The following is a 21,519-nucleotide window of genomic DNA, read 5'->3' on the forward strand; positions in this document are numbered from 1 at the left end:
AATCGGCTAATGTGTGATTCAGTCGTCGTATAGCTGCTACTATTGAGCTATGTTCCGTTCACTTGTATGCTTAATTGGGCTTATTATGGTAAGCCGCGAGATGGTAGTCAATGCTGTTGACAATACTGTATGGTTTAGCTACCAATAAATTGGCCGAGATCGTCACCTCAATACCTTTTACTGTTCAATTTTCAAGGGAAAGGTTATGAACCTTTTAGAACCCCTTGTTTTATGCCATTAATTTGGATGTATACATTCTCAGCACTGAGATGTTATTGGCATGCTGTAGGTAAAGATTATGACTCTTTTAAGACTTACGGTTGCATCATTGCATAGATTTTGCTCAAGTAGCATAGGAGATCAGCCGTTGTTGCTACTTGGAAAATATGCACAACCTCTATACTTTGTGTTTTTGCAATATAGAATTTTGGAATGCTCTTTCAAAATGCAAATTATATTATTTCTAGAAAGAAAAAGAAAGACATGAGACAATAGACCCTGAACGTGTAATTGTCAGGGCGTATGCCCGGTCTTCGCTTCGGCACCTGGAGTATGGTTATCCTGTGTGGAGTTTGACCATACTCCTTTTTCTAAGCCTCTGCTTTATTTTTTTGATTGAGTTCTCTGCTATGGCTACCTCATTGCGGTTGTGTCTCTTTTCCTCATCTGCTGGCAGTGCTTCAATTATGTTGGGTTTTCCTCTCGTTTCCACCATCGGTGCCCAACGTGAGAGAGCTGAATTTTGTCTTTCCTGCTCTGGAGGCGCTCGCATTTTCCCTTCTTCTTGACCCACTGTGTTGATACTGTTGGAAGCGCCTCCCTTGGCCGCGTGAGGGTACCACCTGCGCTTTTCTGCACGCCTGGCAACCTTACGTGTCACGTTGTCACTTAGGGCGTTGTTTACCTCATCAGAGGCCCTCTTCAGTTCTCTTCTATAGGAAGGCTTGTGTGTAAAAATGAGTGGCCTTCTTCCTCTATTTTTGTTGCACCTGGCGCTTGTCTCTTTCATCCCACTAGATTTTTGGTCATGTTCGATATCGGCCAAAATTTTCTTTAAATCCTGAATCACTCTTTGGGAGAGATGTTGTGAGCCGAGTGAACACATTTTTTGCCTTTTTTGGGCTCGTGGGTCAGCCCTTGTGCTGTTGCGGTTCTCTGCTATGGGTTTTCCATCTTCTGGCTGTTGGATAAGATGTCTAAGTCCATAACTTATTTGGTATATACTTGACCCGACCCGGCATGGTCCATTTGGGTTGCACTTCACCCAAACTAGTTATGGATAATTTTATGAGAGTTGTATACTTACGATTTATTAATATATTATAAGTTATAATATATTAATATAAAGTCATGTTACTTAATTAGTTTTAATCTTGAATTAATTATGAATTAATTTAGTGATTAAAAGGAAGACTAATTAAATCATGGGCTATTATATTTATATGGTGTGGGCTAACACTCATTTGGAATGGGCTAAGCTTATATGGAAGTCCATGGATGATCCATGGAGCTTTTACCCATGGATCCTTGGAAGAGGAAAAGACATGGGTTATTAGGGTTTCATCCTAACCATGTACACTATATAAACAAGCTTATGTTGCATGAAAAAAAACACTAATATATGTGTGTAAGTGTGGTGGCCAAAGTCAAGTGTTAGTATACTCTCTCATACATTTTCCAAGTTTGTGGTGATTTGTGATTTCCATTTGAGGCATTCACATTATTGGTGCTTGGCTCTCAAACTCCAAGGAATCAACAATCAACAAAAGGTATGTAATTCATCTAGTTCTTTTATGGTTAAAAGTACCCCATGTCATGCTAGATAGGTTATAAACCTTGGAAAATAATATTTTGCATGTATCTTAGACAAACATAGATCCAAGGTTTAATAGGGTTGCATGTACACTTAGTAAGTGTTAGAATGCTCAAAACCCAACAGTGGTATCAGAGCCTAGGCTTGTTTGTTTGATACTTGATGCAAAATAGTGATAAAAAGTTGATTTTTTTGCTGTCTGACTGATGAACTCGCCGAGTCCATGGGGGGACTCGCCGAGTTCATGTGTAAACTCATCCTACTCGCCAAGTAGGTTTGTGCACTTGGCGAGTAGGAGCCTCAGAATGCAGATTTTCGACTTTTGCTGCTGGAAATGGACTAGAAACATTACCCTAAACTGTTTTGGTGTTTTAAAACTTGTTTTAGCTGGTGTAATGGTTGTTCTAATCCATTTACAATAGCTTATATCAAAATTTCATGCTTTGTATGTGTTCATATAATTCTTGAAACTTTGATGATCATGTTCATGTTCTTATGAATTTAGAAGATGATAGGAATTATTTGCTGAATTGTTTTGGATTAATTCTTGATCATTTATGTGTTTTAATGGAGTCCATAATTTGTCCTCAAGTTATGGATATCCAAAGGTCACTTCTTTTAAACACACACTTAAAACACATAAGTTACATGGAAATGAAGAGTCTTCAGTTTTATGAACCTTTAATTCATAAGTTATGAAATGAAAAGTTTTGAATAGTTTCAAAACTTGTCCTCAAGTTTTGGAATTTGTAAAGTTACACACACTTTAATATACTTTAATTCCAAACCCTTAGAGTTTTAAAAGTTAAAATTCAACCCTTATACTATTTATAACATTAATGGTTAATTATTATATATATGTATAAGATCAAAGTCGTCTTACCGCTAGTACGCCTCATTCACGAAGCCAGTCTATAAGGTGGGTATAAGGTTGTTGCCTATAAAATGGCAACTTAATGGGTGTCCACTCTCACCCACCGCTTGCTTGACTGGTGGAGGGTCGTTAGCCTAACGGGTAGGACAAGGACTTATAAATTCTCATTAAAAGTATGATGAATATTATAAAGTAACTAAACCTTTTATAAATTCCCAATCTTAGTTACTTTAGGAAAATGTGAATATGGTGCTAACCCATGAAATTCACACTTTGTACCTTACCAAGTCGTTGGTGGAGCGTGTGTGGTTAACCGGCACACTAACTTGGACTAGTAAGGATCACGAAGGGTAACTTAATGTTTATCATAGATCGGTGGAGCATGTGTAGTTAACCGGCACATTGATTAGGTGATAATATTAAGGGTACCAAGTGAATTTGCATGGTTATTCACACCTTGTTTTGTGATCCTCGGCATCCCAGTCACAAAACTTGAAGGGCACAATCGAGATTGAAACATGCCATTGAAAAGTTCAATGAATCTCAAAAGAATCTAGGAATTTCAAAAACCAATTAAACCTAATAATTCATTTCGTTGTCATGGTGGAAATTGGTGAATCGTCATTCACCTACCTTCAAATATATTATAGCTTAGATTACGGCATCCCTCTTCTAAGTTATAATATATTGTGTTGGATCATAGCCTTAATATTACATTTGGGTGTATTATTAAGGATTCGATATATCTAATATAAACTTGTTTTCTTCTTTTCAGATGTCTTCCAACAATAAAGCTTCGGGCTCTAACCCTACTGGCTCCTTTTCCCTCATGAACCTTTGTGGGAGGGTCATCTTTGATGGTTCCAACTTCATGGATTGGATCTGGAACATCAGGATGGTTACTCGTTACGAGGACAAGGAATATGTCCTCGATAAGGAGCTAAAGGAGCTTGATGAGTCCACTGCTACTCCTGAGGAGGTCGCTGAGTATCAGGCACATGAAAGAGATGCCACCAAGGTGGCATGCATCATGATGGTCACCATGACAGCTGAACTCCAAAAGTCCTATGAGGACTATTACCGTTTTGAGATGCATCAGGATCTGATGGAAAGGTACCATCAGAGTGCTCGTCAAGAGCGGTATGAAATAATCTCCTCCATGATCACTACCCGTATGAAGGATAGCGAACCAATCACGAGACACATGCAGAAAATGCAAAGGTATGTGGACCGTCTAATGAAACTGAATGTGAACTTCCCTGAGGAGTTGGCAATTGATATCATTTTGCACTCCTTGCCATCGTGTTATGATCAATTTCGTATGACATACCACATGAACAAGGAGGAAGTCACACTCAGTAAGCTTCAAGGACTTCTGAAGACTGCCGAAAGTGGTCTTAAAAGTAAGTCGGTTGCTACTCCTACTCCTACTACTACCCCTGTTTTGGCTATCGGTCAAGGCAAAGGGAAGAAGAGGAAGCACCCTTCGAAGGGTACCAAGGGAAAGTCCCTTGAAGGCTCCTCATCTGGAACCAAAGGTGGTTCTATCACACCTTCTACCATCCCTAAGGATGCTGAATGCTTCTACTGTCAAAATAAGGGGCACTGGAAGCGAAACTGCCCAAAGTACTTGCAGGATGTCAAGGATGGGAAAGTGAAACCATCCCATGCAGGTATTTACACTATATTGTCTAATAACTCACCATATTCTAATTCTTGGGTTCTTGATACAGTTTGTGGTATTCACATCTGTTGTGACTTGCAGGGCCTAAGAAGAAGTGAGGATGTGGAGCATGGAAAGATAAACTTAATCATGGGGAACAAGAAGGTTGCACCTGTTACCAAGATTGGAGTTTATACTTTGTTGCTAGATAGTGGGTTAAAGTTAGATTTGAATAAATGTGTTTACTCGTCTGAAATGGCGAGGAATATTATTTCCTTTCATGCTTTGTACAAACAAGGTTTTACCTTTTCTTTTGACAATGAAGTTGGTAGTATTAATGCTTTCTTTAATAATGTTCTTTATTTTAAAGCATTACCTTCTGATGGTGTGTATGAAGCTGTATCGGTTGTAGATAATTTAGGAAATAATGTATTATGTATTGATTCTTCTACTAGCTTGGATAAAGCATCTTTGTGGCATTATCGTCTTGGACATGTAAGCAAGAAATGCATAGGCCAGCTCCAAAAGGATGGAATCTTGGAGTCGTTCGACCTCAAGCCGGATGATAGTTGTGAGTCTTGTCTACTTGGAAAAATGACAAAATCACCCTTCACTGGTACTTGTGCAAGGGGTGAGGGTTTGTTGGACCTTATACATACTGATGTATGTGGACCATTCAAAACCGCCACAAGGGATGCTAATCGTTATTATGTGACTTTTATTGATGATTTTAGTAGATATGGTTATGTCTACTTAATTAAACATAAGTCAGAAGGTTGCCAAAACACCTTAATCTAGTCCCTACAAAGAAGGTTGCCAAAACACCTCATGAGATGTGTACTGGGAAAGTTCCCAATTTGGACCACATCAAGATTTGGGGTTGCGAGGCTTTCGTGAGGCGTGAGACTCATGACAAGCTTGAACCTCGAAGTGAAAGGTGTATTTTCATCGGCTATCCACAAAAATCCTTTGGTTACCTCTTCTACAGACCCAATGAGAATGTGGTCTTTGTGGCTAGGAGAGGAGTCTTTCGAGAGAGAGAATTTATAAGCCAAGGAGACAGTGGGAGGCAAATTGACCTTGAAGAAATTCAAGAGTCAATTGGTGAAGGAGCTTCAAATACTAGCAATCAACCCGATGAGGAAACTCCTGTTGATCCAGCTGATGAGTCTGTACTTCCGAGGCGTTCCACAAGGGTTAGGAACACACCTAAGTTTTATTATGGATTTCATATTACTACGGAAGGTGATACATTTATCAGTGACAGTACACTGGTAAATCTGGATGAACCTAACAGTGTTAAGGAAGCCATGGCAGGCCCAAAGTCTGCTAAATGGAAGGAGGCTATGGACAGCGAGATACAGTCCATGTATGACAATCAAGTTTGGAACTTGGTTGACAATGTACCAGGCCGTAAAACAGTCGGGTGCAAATGGATCTTCAAGAAGAAGACCGACATGGATGGGAAAGTGCACACTTATAAGGCTCGACTGGTTGCGAAGGGTTTTACTCAGACTCAGGGTATTGATTATGATGAAACCTTTTCACCAGTAGCAAATATTAAGTCTATTAGGGTTATGCTAGCCATTGCTGCATTTCATGATTATGAAATATGGCAAATGGATGTCAAAACCGCTTTCCTTAACGGAAAGTTGGCTGAGGATGTTTACATGAATCAGCCATAAGGTTTTGTCAGTGCAGAGTACCTCAATAGAGTGTGTAAGCTTGAGAAATCCATTTATGGATTGAAACAATCATCTCGAAGTTGGAATCTTTGTTTCGATGAGAAGGTCAAAGAGTTTGGTTTCTCAAGAAGTGAAGATGAGTCATGCGTGTATGTCAGAGCCAGTGGGAGTATAGTTAGTTTTTTGGTACTGTATGTGGATGACATACTACTCATAGGAAATGACATCCCAACCTTGCAGGAGGTTAAGTCCTGGCTTGGGAAGTGCTTTGCTATGAAGGACCTTGGAGAAGCTACCTATATCCTAGGGATAAGGATATTAAGAGAAAGGAGTAAAAGACTAATTGGACTTAGTCAGAGTATCTACTTGGATAAGGGGTTGAAAAGGTTCAACATGCAGAATTCCAAGAATGGAGAATTACCGATCCAAACCAATGCCAAACTGAGCAAGGCTCAGAGCCCGAGTATAGAAGATGAGATAGCTGAGATGAGTCGATTACCTTATGCTTCCGCCGTTGGTTCGATCATGTATGCTATGACTTGTACCCGTCCTGATGTGGCCTTCGCTTTGAGCATGGTCAGCAGATATCAGGGGAACCCTGGCAAGGCTCATTGGACAGCGGTAAAGAATATTCTCAAGTACCTGCGGAGGACTAAGGATTGGATCCTTACCCTTGGTGGGAGTGATGACTTGAGAGTAGTAGGGTATAGTGATGCTAGATTTCAGACTGATAGGGATAACTTCCGCTCTCAGTCGGGCTGGGTCTTTACCTTAAATGAAGGGGTAATCACTTGGAAGAGTTCCAAACAGGAGACTGTAGCTGATTCGACTTGTGAATCAGAGTACATAGCAGCGAGTGAAGAGGCAAAGGAGGCGATATGGCTGAGGAACTTCATCGGAGACCTTGGAGTTGTACCAGCTATTAAGGAGCCTATGGAGATTTTCTGTGACAGCAATAGTGCGGTTGCCTTAGCCAAGGAACCAAGAGATCATGGCAGATCCCGACACATTGACAGAAAATATCACTTCATAAGACACAAGATAGAAGAAGGACTCCTCGTGGCAAAGAGGGTATCGTCAGATGAGAACCCTGCAGATCCCCTTACGAAGGGACTGACGAGGGTTAAGCATTTGCAGCATGCGAGGCGCATCGGGCTGAGGGACGATATTAGTTTTACATATTAGATAGTTTTTCTGAAACTTGTAAAATGTAATCGACGTTTGATGATGAATAAAATGTGTGATTTATTTATGAGGAAAGTGTTACTATCATTGTCAATTATTTACTATTGTTTCAGTTTTGCATGTTTTGACTTCCAGAATAATTAATTTATTCAAACCTCCACAATCAGTCATACGTCGGAAGTAGGTATGAATCAAGATTGTCATGAATTGGGATTGTAGATGACTAAAGGTGTTTAGCCATAGCAATGGTTGCTACAACATTCATGAGTACTCATAAGTTATGAGTATTGGAATAAACCCACGCTCACTTGTATCACTTCATGGAATTTATCTCGAGTGATCGTGAGACGGTAATATCATATATGTCTTCAAACCTAGAGATATGAGTTGTTACCTATGAGTTGGTTGTGCATTGATTGCACGTAAATGCATCAGTAACTTGATGTTATAAAACGTGCATTTGTATGCAATTCAATAAGTAGTAGAACAAGCATATGAGTCGAAGTTTATCTGTTCCTTCTAGAAATAGAAGCGATATCTGGGCCCCTCGATGATTTTGTGTTGACCCATGTATCGGGCCCGGTCAGAACTAAATTGATGTGTTCAGTTAAGTTCTTTGTCAAACAAATCGGAAATCGAGAAACAACTGCTAGACAATAAGTAAGACATTGTTCCATGTATTTGTCCGGCTGATATCATGAGAGCAGAGGATTATATGATCACTTATCTAAAATGGCGCTTCATAGTTCACAAGAGTTTTCGAGAGCTACGATTGCCGGTTGGTTCCTGAAGTAATATAGGCAAATACAGTTATTAGACTTATCCTAGTGCGAGTCTGTTGGATAAGATGTCTAAGTCCATAACTTATTTGGTATATACTTGACCCGACCCGGCATGGTCCATTTGGGTTGCACTTCACCCAAACTAGTTATGGATAATTTTATGAGAGTTGTATACTTACGATTTATTAATATATTATAAGTTATAATATATTAATATAAATTCATGTTACTTAATTAGTTTTAATCTTGAATTAATTATGAATTAATTTAGTGATTAAAAGGAAGACTAATTAAATCATGGGCTATTATATTTATATGGTGTGGGCTAACACTCATTTGGAATGGGCTAAGCTTATATGGAAGTCCATGGATGATCCATGGAGCTTTTACCCATGGATCCTTGGAAGAGGAAAAGACATGGGTTATTAGGGTTTCATCCTAACCATGTACACTATATAAACAAGCTTATGTTGCATGAAAAAGACACTAATGTGTGTGTGTAAGTGTGGTGGCCAAAGTCAAGAGTTAGTATACTCTCTCATACATTTTCCAAGTTTGTGGTGATTTGTGATTTCCATTTGAGGCATTCACATTATTGGTGATTGGCTCTCAAACTCCAAGGAATCAACAATCAACAAAAGGTATGTAATTCATCTAGTTCTTTTATGGTTAAAAGTACCCCATGCCATGCAAGATAGGTTATAAACCTTGGAAAATAATATTTTGCATGTATCTTAGACAAACATAGATCCAAGGTTTAATAGGGTTGCATGTACACTTAGGAAGTGTTAGAATGCTCAAAACCCAACACTGGCAACTTTCACTTAGACGCAATTAGGTTAGTTGCTTTGTTTCTCGTTGGCCACCGCGTCCGTTGCATGGTTTGGTTGCCACTACCGTTGTCGATTCGTCACTCGTGCTGAACTTGAGAACACCGTAAAGAGTAGACTGAATCGCTTGTAGTTGTAACAACGTTGGCCGTCCTAGTAGAACATTGTTGTGATCCGGGCGGTCAACAACCGAGATTCGAGCGCCCTTATTATCTGTTTGGTTCCATCATGACTGATCAATGTAAATGGGAGTGTGACTATTCATGTTGGCCAGATGCCATGACTGGTGAAACCGAATAGCGGGCCTTGGCGTGGTAGCTGGAGGTGCTTTTTCCATTCATTTACTAACTACTGAAGGCAGTGTTCATAAATCACGTTGACCCTGCTTATGGTATCGATGTGCATTTGTTCAACACGGTTTTGGCTAATGAAACTGGTGATGTGCAAAGGGTCATTTGCATCCCAGTGCTCTGGCCTGGGGTCCTTCATTGAAAATGCAATGTTGAGGATATTTTGATGGTATACATTCACGCCCACGTGCTGGCTCTGGCGATTGCTGCATGGGTGGGGCGTGGTAATGGTGAGTATCTCTGCCCTTTAGTCTTGGTCTTTTCCGCCATCCTTTTGGTTTTTGGGCTGGTGCTTATCCTCATCAAATTTTTCCCTGAGGTCCTTTGGTATGTCGACTATGTTCCCCGCTAGTTGTTTCTCATCGATCTCCCGCTTCAATACTGCGCACTCGCTGGTATCATGCATTTTGCTTTTATGATACTCACAGATGTTGCTCTTGTATTTGTTCTCCTTTGTTGTAGTCTTATTTATTGCTTGGACATCGTTATCACCACTCCTGCTATCATACCTGTTGAATGGATTATACCTCTGTGACATGTGTCTAGAATGGCGGTTGTGCCTCTGTTGGTTGCTATCTTGCCTCTCTTGTTGGGTTGTGCTCGGTCAGGAGATATGTGTTAGCCACAGCTTTGAGATGGCATCGTTTCGCTCTTCCCCTTCGATTTGTCGAAGGTATTTTTCCACATGGAACTTGAGTTCGTCCGTGGATCTAGGAACTGTTCCTTGCATCTTCCTCGATAGGGGTCTAGGAAGCAGACCTTGGGCGAAGGCGCCTGTCACCAAGAACTATTCATATCTTGGGACATTCAAGCCGGCTAGCATGAATCAGTTGTAATAGTCATGGATCGATTCTCCTTATTTTTGCTTGCACGCCATCACTGAGTTGGCTTCCCCTTTTCCTTTCCTCAATTACATGAAGTTGTTGAGGAAAAGGTATTTCAGCTGCTCAAAACTCGAGATACTGCCCGACCTTGGAGATTTGAACCACTTGTCTGCGTTTCCTGTTAAGGTGCAGGTGAAGCGAAGGTCCATCCTAAGAGATGTCATTGTCCACTCGTAGTTGTCGATGTGGTCATCTCGGTCTGTAATGTCGTTTTACTTTAGCATGTTTGGTATCATCGCAGTGTGCGGGATCTCATACTGCAGGAGTTCATGGCTGAAATTGGAGCTTACGCTTCGCATGGGGTTATCCATGTATGAGTATGGGGTTGTCCATGTACGATTGCCACTTGTGGACTTGAGCTAGCTGTTGGGCGCCATAGACTGGCTATGTAAGTTGCCGCCATTTCAGCTGCTAAACTAGGTGGTGTTTGTGAGACCGGTGTGCGGTTTGAAGCGTGTTCTTCCTGAACAGAAGTTTGCCCGCCATCTAGTGATTCCATTGGACTCAGCAGACTTCTCTCCACTGTTCCTGATGTCACTGGGATGTCTCCTGGCATCGTTACTTTTTGGGTTTGCTTCGTGGATGTATCATTCTAGAGATACGCCCCTATGGCGCCAAATGTTGTGATATGTTGGAGAGGGTTGAGTTTAGATTGTAGATGAGATCTGTGCAGGTTTCTTCTCCTAATATCATAGTACAAAAGAGAGAGATGATCATTAGTCGACGTCCGGGAGGAATTCCCGAGACGAAGCTCCGACGATCAAGTTAGTATGAGGTCTGAGAGAGGTAATAATAGATCACAGGAAAAAGAGTTTTGTCCCCTTCTTCATGACGAAGAAGGATCCTTTTATACCTGTTTGAGAGGCGTATGCCCCTTAACTGATTCTGTTGAGCATTCCCTCGTGAGGTGCGACGTGGCTGACCCATACTAGACGATCCTCCGTCACGTCTTTTGCCTCGTCCCCTCATTGGCTAGAGGGAAATCTTTTAATGATTATGAAGATCGTGGCCATCGTTGGAAGGGCAAGTGGAACTCACTGATTGGTCCCACATTTTCTGGGGTGTAATTCCTTGGAGAAAGGGTTAAGGCGCGGCTCTGCACCTTAAACGCCACACCAGTGATCCTCGTGTTGGCGAAGGCCCGGCCTTGCTTCGGACTAGGTTCTGACCTGGCCAAGCCCGGCATTAGTTCGACATATCATTTTTTGAAGTTCTCCCTAAGGGATACGTTAACAAAGACATTTTAAGTTAAATATCTAAAAAAGCGAAAAGAAATATTGTCCTTGAGATTGAATTTGTATGGTATTTAAATTAAATTTGAATACTATAGAGGAGAGGAGTGAAATAGATGATTGGTAAATTCGAAAATAGATGTCCCTTCTTCCTTTCAACCTAAATTCTCACTTCACCACTCCACCTCTCTAGAAACTCTAACCAGATTGGGAGTAGTCTTTACCTAATACCACATACTACTCCACCTCAACTTTTTATTCACTATTATGAAAAACAACTACCTTCAACCTCCCCTCCCCCTCCCCCCCCCCTCCGACAATAATCTCATCCCTCGCACCATTCACACACTAGGTACTATCATTTCACACTTATACCTATGCATATTCGCTCTCCACCATATGACCACAAGTTCCTTTTATATCTGTTCGAAACCCTAATTATTCTACTACCTACCCTTATGGTGTTACCTTCAACCACATACCACCATCATCTATCTAGTTAAAACAAACCCTAAAACTTTCAGCAATATACAACCACCACTACATTTTATGGCTTTGGTCACTCCACGCCGTAAACGAACAGTCACTTATACTATATTTTAAGTAGTTGTAGGTCTTCATCGTGTGACTATTCGAAACCATATTGCCACACCTTCTAATAATTACTTAGCTGAAGTGAACTGAAAGATTTTGGCAGAACGTTTAACCACATATTAGTTGGGAGGCTAGACTATAGAAGATTGAGTTCAATGCATTAGTTACTATATACATAAAAAAAAGTGACAAATATACCTGAGTAAAAAAAATAACAAAAAAAGTGCCCAAATGTCATAAATCGTCACATGAAGTAATGTTTATGTCGCTAACTCATAAACTGGAGTTTGTCTCACATGGTTTCAGTGTAGCAAAAATTTGGTACATAAGGTCCATGAGTAAAAACAACAAAGCATAAATGGAGTTTGTCTGACATGATTTCAGCTGAAGTTATCCATCGTGTGACTATTCGAAACCATAGTGCCACTATATTATGATTTTAGTGAAACTTACCTTTTTGTGAGACTATATCTTAGACCGAGTTATCTAAATCCCCAAATTTTCATTCCCGCTCCCCTAAAATTTCATTTCCGCTCCCCAAATTTTAATTGCCGCTACACTTGAATCCTAATTCATAATAAAATTGAAATCACATGTCTTATGTACCTCTACAATTTCTTTTTCCCTAAAACAAATATCAAAAACCCTAATTAGAAGCGCTGACATCACACCTCATCCGCCCGAGTCATCTTCCTCACCACCATCGGCAGTGAACCACCACCCGCTCTCCAAACTTGTACCACCTCCGTTTCTGATCGCCGTCTCCACCAACTATCTATATAATCACCAATTTCAGTCATTCCCTATGTCTCCTCCAATTCAACAATTTATCCATCAAAAGCCAATCACTTTGTCCCATAACCGATAGAGAAATTAAAAATGAAGATTAACTTCGCCACACACAAACTTTCACTGACTTTTCTCTTTTACAGGTCTTCCAAAACATTGAACACGCATTGCCATCTCTCTTTTACCAGTAGTTAACACCTTTTGTTGTTGCATGCCCCCATGTCGACCCCTTATTGGTAAACCATCACAAACCCTTATTTTTTATGGAAACTTTTGGAAATTTCTTAAATAAATTGGAATTTTGAATTCATCTTTTTCTATCACGTACACTGTTTAGTAAAGAAGCCGTAAAAAGTAGGAGAACGATCGCTTCATGTCTAATTACAAATATTTTGTTAATTCCTTCAAACTTCTCATCTATGTTGGTCAGTTTCTATTCCATTCTTTATTGATTCGTCGGTTTTTCTTCATACGTAATTAGAAATCGGGTTATTTTTTGTGCAGAAGGTCCATTTCCCATTATGCCAAGGTTCATGCATATTGGGTGAGGTTCCAATGAGTTGAGGAGGAATTCACAGAAAAGGTAAGTTAATTAGTATTGATTACAGTGGTATAAGTTTCAATGGTTCAATTGAAAGATCAAAATAGGCCCTTGATGTTAAATTTGAATGATCCTTTGAGTAAAGAAAAATGGAGTTCGCTCTTATCCTCAACCATTCAACCAATTGTCGTTAAACAACCCAAATTTTAACTCTTTGCAGCTGTCTCTAATGATTTAAATACAAACTCTTATTTCTATGTTGCCAGCCATCATTCTCTTATCCATCTTCCAAGCTTCTGTAAACCTTGTAGGACTATCACCATTTTACTGGCAGTTATATTAGGATTATTGATTTAGTCATCAGATTTTTTATAGGAGAGTAAAGGATGGATCTTCCAAATCTTGTTATAGTTTCGCAAGCAGCGGTTAGCCCCGATCAGGTATTATATTGTTATTGTATTGAAAGAAAATAGAGGCTTATATTAGAGGTCTTATTACTAATTTGGCTAAGTTTTATGGTATGCCTTTAGAATTTGTTAAAATCTATTGTCACACAGTTGCACTCGAAATTTTCATCTTTTGTGATTATAGGAGGAGAGGTTACTTACTATAATTTCTTTTTCTTTTTTAGAATTATGATTTCAATAATGTAGTCTTATATTTTATGTATATTTAACTTTGTCTTTGGGGCCTTTCAATGTTTATATTTGAAGAATTATTTATTCACAGTGAAGGCTTGCATAAAAAAGATTTTGCTCAGTAATCGTCTTCACACTACTAGAAAACAACCATTTAATGACACAGGAACAATGACACACACTAATTTACAATACACATTTTTCGCGTGTCCTAAAAATAACGTCAGCTTTCTAAAATCTGAAGGACAGAGGACACGTATTTTTGCATGCCCTAAAATTAGTGTCCAACAAAAAAAATAACAAACGCGAAGGGCGTTTATCTTAAATGTGTTTCATGTAAAGGTGTCATTTTATAAATTTTTTTCATGAACGCGTGTTACGTTTGTTTAATATCCAGAGGGGTAAATGAAATTAAAAAAATTTAAAAACCCTGCCTTGTTCTATTTCCGTTTTTCCCCTATGAATGCAGCCCATCTACCATCTACCGATGTCTCTGCAATTTTCACAAAATTGACAAGGCAATTAGTCTTCCCCCACCTCCAACCCTCGCAAACCCTAGAAAAGCTTCCTCCCCCGACGCCTCCTTCCTCTTTCATGCTCCACCAATCAATTTTATCCTTAGTTTACATCGGATGGAATTCTGTGTATAAATAATCAATATGCTAGATAGTTTTAAGAAAAAGATATTGTGCTCTGCTTTGTTGAATGGATTTCAATTTTTGTGTTTTTGAAGTTGTGTGAATGAATTGATTTCGCCCTCCACTGAGGATGCTCTTCTGCTTCTCTATGCAATTTCTTTTTCTCCTTCCTCAGATGTAATTTCTCTTCGGTATATGCTAATTCTCTCTCCAGCTTCTCTATTTTTGAAGATGAATTTTTAGTGAAATTAGGTTTCTGATTCAGTGAAATGTTCTCTTTTTCTTTCTGTTCTCCAATGAACATTATCAGTTCTGTTTCATATATATTTTTATATGGTCTAATTCTCTCTTTGTTTATTAAGTTTTATGTGTTAATCTGTGATAAAAATGAGTTTACTTTTTTCTGCAGGTTTCTTGACTTGAAGACGAATCTGTCCATCATATTTGGAGAAAATACAGGAGTTCATGTCGATATTGTAAATTTCCCTTTCTTCTCCTGCATAATATTTTCACTTCTCCTGATTATATCTCCACTTGCACAATAGAACTAGATGTGTTTTGTGTTATTATTAACATAATTAGCAAGGGCACTTTATGTGTCAAGATTCTTTATTGTCTACATACTGACAGTATCTAACAGTTATAGTTTAAACATTATATGATTATTACTTTTGTAAAATCAGTTGTTGTTTAGTTCATGTCTTCTTTTGGTTACCTTGATTCCTTTCAATGGTCAGGTAGATTTGAATGAGCAATATGAGGAAGAAGATGGACGACCTGGAAGAATCATATCAAACCATGTTTCACATATGGATATTTTGTACCATATGTCTTCCTCATTTCCAAGTTTTATTGCCAAGGTTTGCCTATTTTTTTAGATCAAAATTGTTATTTCCATTTAAATTTGTGGTAATATAAAGTGACTTTGTTTCGTTTGTTTCTTATCATTATTGAAGAGATCAGTGGGCAAGCTTCCTCTGGTTGGCCTGATAAGGTTGGTTTAAATCACATCCACAGAACACTTCAAAGGTGCTAATCTATTACTTTTGATTCTTATTGATAGTTAAATGAAGATAAAATCCCATTTCAATGAACATTTGTTAATCAGGTAATTGTTATATCATATTCTTAATTCATATCATTCATTAATCAGGTGATATTTATATTTTTTTTGTTTACTTTTGTATCTGTTGTACCTTTTTGGTTAGGTAAAAAGAGTTGTTGTGCCATTATGGTCAGGTAAAAAGAGGTGCTGAGATGTCAAGAAAGCCTCGCTTATTAGATCAGATACACAATGTCGGTTTACTATCTTATGATATTCCTAGGTTGCAAAGAGGATTTAAGGAAATGGCTTTTTTCTGATAGTACATTTATTGTACGAAATAGATTTTTTTGTATGAAACACAAAGTAGATTAGATGAATGAATGTTGGTACATTATCGTATGAAATATATGTGTTTTGTAATATATTGTATTTTATGTTGTGTTATGAGACATTAATTGTCATTTAATTTGAAATTTATTAAATCTATAAAAAAATATTTTAAAAAAATATATTTTTTAAAACATTTAAAATTATGACACGCAATGCATGTCATAATTGCGTGTCATAAGGTTACGACATGAAAATCTGTGTCGTCTTCCTTTATGACAAGAGCTTCCTTGATACGCGTTGCATGTCATCTATGTGTGTTGTAAATGCGCGTCGTAAGTTTACGACACGCACTTGCGTCTCGTCTTCCTTTATGACACGGGCTTCCTTGACACGCATTTGCGTGTCATCTGTACCCTTTATAACACACAATGTGTTTCACTAAAGGGTATTTTCTAGCAATGCCAAGAACTAATGGAATTGCACTAGGTATTGTCAGCTTCAAGTTGAAGATTCCTGATTTTTAATTGAATATTTTACTTCTTAATAAATAAATAATATAAAATATTGTGTTTATATTGCTATGTTACCTTCTTTTTTATCCTTTTTATTGAGTTTATATTGTTTAGAGGTTTAGAAATTATTATAATGTATTATGTAACACTTGGTTTCGGATTGCTTTTGTTGATGGGGGATGCGGCCCAGTCATCAGCTGTCATGAGGCTTAGGGCGTCGGGAAGGGAAGGATTTAGCCCATTCCGGATATAGTTGTCATGGTGGTATTCGATTGTATATTCAGAAGCGAAGGGTAGAATCGGAAATAGATATCACAGCCTTTCATAGGTTTGGGAATTTTTCGGAAGGTTTTAAGGCTCGGGTGTATTGCTAGGAGCGTAGGGCTTCTCGCCACCTTTTTGTGGATATAAGGTTCATCGGAAACGGACCTAGAATGAAGGAGTTATGTTAGTTTGAAGGTTTTGGCAGTTTTGGTACCTGGATGGGAAAAGCATGCACTTCAGCATAAATACTAAGGTGATAAACAAGTGAGTACGCCCAGCATAAGCTAGGGTATGCCCAAGGTAGTGTTGGATGAGTGAAACATTGGTGTGAAAGACGTACGCCCAACATACAGGGAGTACGCCCAGCGTACGTCCATGATCTTCAAAACCCTAATTTTAAGTGTTGGCACACTATTTAAGGCACCTTAAGTCCAAGGGGTTGCGCCTCTCTTTCATTCTCAAAGCCTTAAACCCTAATTTTGGGTGGTAGATTCATCCAAGAGTGTTGTGAGCTTTGTGGGTGCATTTTAGTGGTTTTTGGTGCATTTCAATAAGTGGAAGCTCATTACAAGGTGGTGGTTTAAGGGAGGACTTGTGCATCTGGACTTCTTTCTACATTTTCAGCTCAAATAAGGTAAAAAGTTCTGAGCTTGATCACTAGATGTTGTTATTTATGGATATGTGGGTTTTTGGTCCCTTTTTGGCCTCATGAGCAAGATCTAGTGGTTATACACCACTCCAGAAGCTTTGGGTTGCCACTCTTAGCAGATCTGAGGATCTAAGTGTATAAAAATGCTTGCTTGATGATTAGATATGGTCCATGCATCTTCTAGATGGATTAAGATGAGTAGTATTGGGTAAAGTTGATCTTTGGGTCCCTTTGAGTCATAAAAATGCATAAAGGTCCCAACTTTATGCATTAAGAGCTTCATTTGAGGTTCCCTGGAAGTTTGGATGCAAAGGACTTAACAGATTAAGTCCTAAATGAGTTTTGAAGAAATAGCGGGTACTCCCCGCGTAAGTCTTTGTATGCCCCATCGTACCGACTTAAGGCCCCCGATTCCCATCCTTGTGTACACTAAGCGTACCAAGAAGGTACGCCCCGCGTTCGTCATCAGTGGTCTTTGGGCTTGCTTTTGTTTGGGATTCAGACAAAGGTTTGGACCTGGAGTGTTGGGGTCTGTTGGTGAGGAGAGTTTTAGAATATTAGACTTTAGGTTGGGTATGCCTTTTTGGGCCAAGATTTGTATTGGGCCTAGGTGGGCCCAATGGTTTCGGGTTTTCTTAATGGCTTACAAGTGCACGGACATTGCTGGACCAACTAAGGATGCATATTGGATTGAAAATAAATTATTGGGCTTAGGGTGAGGCCTATGTAAGGATTTGAGCCCAATTTGGAAAATTGGGGGATTAGTGGGCTTTTATCGATTTTATAGTTTTGGGCCTCATTGGTTTTGGGCTTGGGCCTTAGTTATGAATCTTGATGGGCCAGTGGTAAAATGGTCATTTTACCCCAAGTAAGGATTCTGAATCATGGTTTGAGACCCAATTGCTAATTGGGTATTATTTTGGTATTGATAGTTCAAGGAGTTTCCAGAGCAGCAGCCAAGGATTTCTTGCAATGGACTTCAGCAGTGTGAGGTGAGTTACCTTCCAATAGAAGTGGGTCTCAGGCACCAATGTCGGCCCACTAGTAGGTGCTTATAGTAGGGATGATTGTCTTTGTGATAATTTTCTAGTATGCCAGTATCTGTTATGCTTTATGTGCTAATATGTTATGATATTATGTGATAGTGGTAGGAGGGGTGAAATACTCCCCGGTTATCGGTTGAAAGAGACCGAAGGGGTAGACAGTACCCAAATATGCCTAGCAGTATGTTTTTGATATGTTATTATGTGGTAGTGGTAGCGGTGAAATAGTCTTGTAACCGGTTGAGATAAACCGAAGGGTAGGTCGGGCACCCAGATATGCCTGACAGGGGTAGGTCGGACACCCCGGTATGTCTGACAGAGGTAGGTTGGGCACCCCGGTATGCCTAACATGGGTAGGTTGAGCACCCATGTATGCTCAGCAGGTTAGGTCGGGCACCTAGATATGCCTAACAGTATGTGTTTATGTGGTATGAGGGGGGAACTCACTAAGCTTCGTGCTTACGGATTTTAGTTTTGGTTTCAGGTACTTCTTCCTCGAAAGGGAAGGGGTCGGCATGACTGCAGCGCATCACACACACGATTTTCCACACACGAGATTCTTGGTATTTGTACTCTGACATTATTTTATATGATATGTTTTTGAGATGTTTGACTTATGGTTTCTCATGATATGAGATAGCACTGATGATATTTTCAGTAATCTGTTTTGTGAATCATTAAATTAAAAACGAAATTTTTGGTCATGAATTTTGGGATGTTACAAGTTGGTATAAGAGACTTGGTTTGAGGGATTCGGACACACCTTCGGGGGTGTCTGGACTCAAATCGAGGATTTGAAAAGTTTTTACAAAATTAAATTTTCCAAAATTTAAAATTAAGGTTTTTGAGAAAGAGAAATGAGTGTGATGCGTGTAATCGGCCGAGGTCAAGTATGTTTTCCCCAAGATACCCATACATGTTATGATATGATATGCTATGATTATGAGAACGACATCCTAGATTAGGTATGAGGATCTAGGAAGGATGCCTTATATGCCTACTGTATGTGTATGAGAACTGTATGCTAGATTAGGGCTAAGGATCTAGGAAGGATGTCTTATATGCCTACTGTATGTGTTTGAGAACTGCATGCCAGATTAGGGCTAAGGATCTAGGAAGATGCTTTATGTGCTTGCTATATATGTGCTTATTGAATTACATGCTAGAACTGATTAGTTGGTGATATGATGGCATGATTAGGATATGCTTGGTTTTGGTTACTTAAAGGCCGAATGTTGCTTGCTTTGTGCTTTTAGGAGTTCTAGTTATCTTTAATTAAATATTAAACGAATACGTTAAGTTACATATAATGAGGCATAAGTAATTTCAGAAGATTAGGTCTATCCCCATTTCGCATCTCTTGCTTGAGTCCAACCGTTGTAGGGTAGGACTTCCCATTCGAAGAATTATCTGATCTTAGTAATACGTAATGGTATTCGCGAGCTAGTTAGGGAGGGATAGCAGGGACTTCTTACGTATCTGATGGCGGAGAGTGGGAGGGAGATTACCGTATGGTAAGCCTAGGATGAGATTAGCATGGAGAGTAATAATAGTAGAAGGGACTTGGTGAAGTCAAGGAAATCCTTGAGGAAAGTACGGATAGATGTGGAAGGTAGTATGGACTGTACTACTGAAAGCAGAGGATCCGTACTCGAGTCAAGGAGGGCTGAGATGAAACCAATAAACTTGTAGTACATATGTGATCCCTCGGTATTGAAGGAGTATTCAAATGGTTGTTATAGTATGTTTCAGCATGGTGATGCTACATGGTAGACCAGATGACAGCTCTAGCGTCGGAGAGGGATTAGGCTCGGGCTCTGAAGCCGACAGCTCGAGGATCAGATGAGGGAGTTTATCCTGGTTGAGATTACGTGCAGTGTTATAGACCAGACTCCTATGATCTTTGGTACGGTCAAGGAGGGATTTTTAGAGATACTTGATGAGAGGATGAGCGCATTTCACTCTAAGGTGATGACTATGATAGGGACGCGCGCGATGACGTTTCAGGAGTTCCGAGCTTGTGGAACTCTGGACTATCATGGGATTGGGGACCACATTCTCAGTAGGATGTGGTTAGCAGATATGGCTAACGCGTTCAGGACAAGTTCTGCCCCGAGGAGGCGAAGGTCAGATGTGCTTCCTGCCTGTTGAAGGACCGAGCATGTGATTGGTGGAAGAGATTGGCAGTGATTTGGGTGATGATGCGGTTGATGTTTTGTTATGGGACAATTTCTCGACCAGGTTTCTAGCGGAGTTTGCTCTGGAACTTTATGTGCAGCAGTTGGTGTGAGAGTTTTTGGGTCTCCGCCAGACTACTGAGGATGTGGCAGAGGTTGCTGCTAGGTCCCAGGAGAGGGATTTGTTAGTACTGCAACATGCAGCAGAAGAGAAGATGAACAAAGTAAGGAATCATGACACGCTGGGGGATGATATCAGGGAGTTCGTGAGTATTTCGGAGTGTGAGACCCAGAATGATATGATTTCTAGATCCCGTAAGTGGGAGATAGATTTAGAGTACATTGGTAAGAGGGGGTTAGATCAGGTGCAGACACTGGAGGGTCCTGGGAAGAGACCCAAGATTCTGACCAGTACATGAAAGGCCAGCAAGGCCGAAATTGGGCAAACATGTGAGGGAAACTGCATGAGGGGACTTGTCGTTCCAGAAGTTTGGGTTGCCGCAAATGTGGCCGGTTTGGTCATGATAGCAGGGTTTGCCCTCCGGGGGCAAGCTCGTTATGTCTCCTCTACAGCCAGGTCTGCCACAATAAGGCCAACTGCCCGATGTTGAGGGGAGGAGCAGTGAGTGTGCCTGCTCCGACCACTTTTAGATCACCAATGGACGAGAGGATAGGCAGAAGCCTCAGCAGGGAGGAGTCGGTATTTGCAGTGTCAGACAGAGGAGGCCAGAACTCCAGCAGGCGACATTACGAGGACGTTATCTATTGTTATCTTCATGGTTTTATCAGTATGAAGTGTGATATTCCATTTGCATACCATAGGTCGTTGGTGGATTAGCAAGGGTTCGTATCTTGTATAAGCAAGTTCCAAGTGTTCAGATGTTATTTTGGGTTAAGGTCGAGACCGGCTCCGGGGTATTGCGTGAGAGGCATGTGGTTAGTTCATCGGGCTAGCTCCCCTGTATCGTTGGGGTATAGTGATTTCATCATCTGTTTGGGTA

The sequence above is a fragment of the Lactuca virosa genome, chromosome 3 (genome assembly GCF_052849685.1).
Source record: "Lactuca virosa cultivar CGN04683 chromosome 3, Lactuca_virosa_CGN04683_v6, whole genome shotgun sequence".
Taxonomy (NCBI): domain Eukaryota; kingdom Viridiplantae; phylum Streptophyta; class Magnoliopsida; order Asterales; family Asteraceae; genus Lactuca; species Lactuca virosa.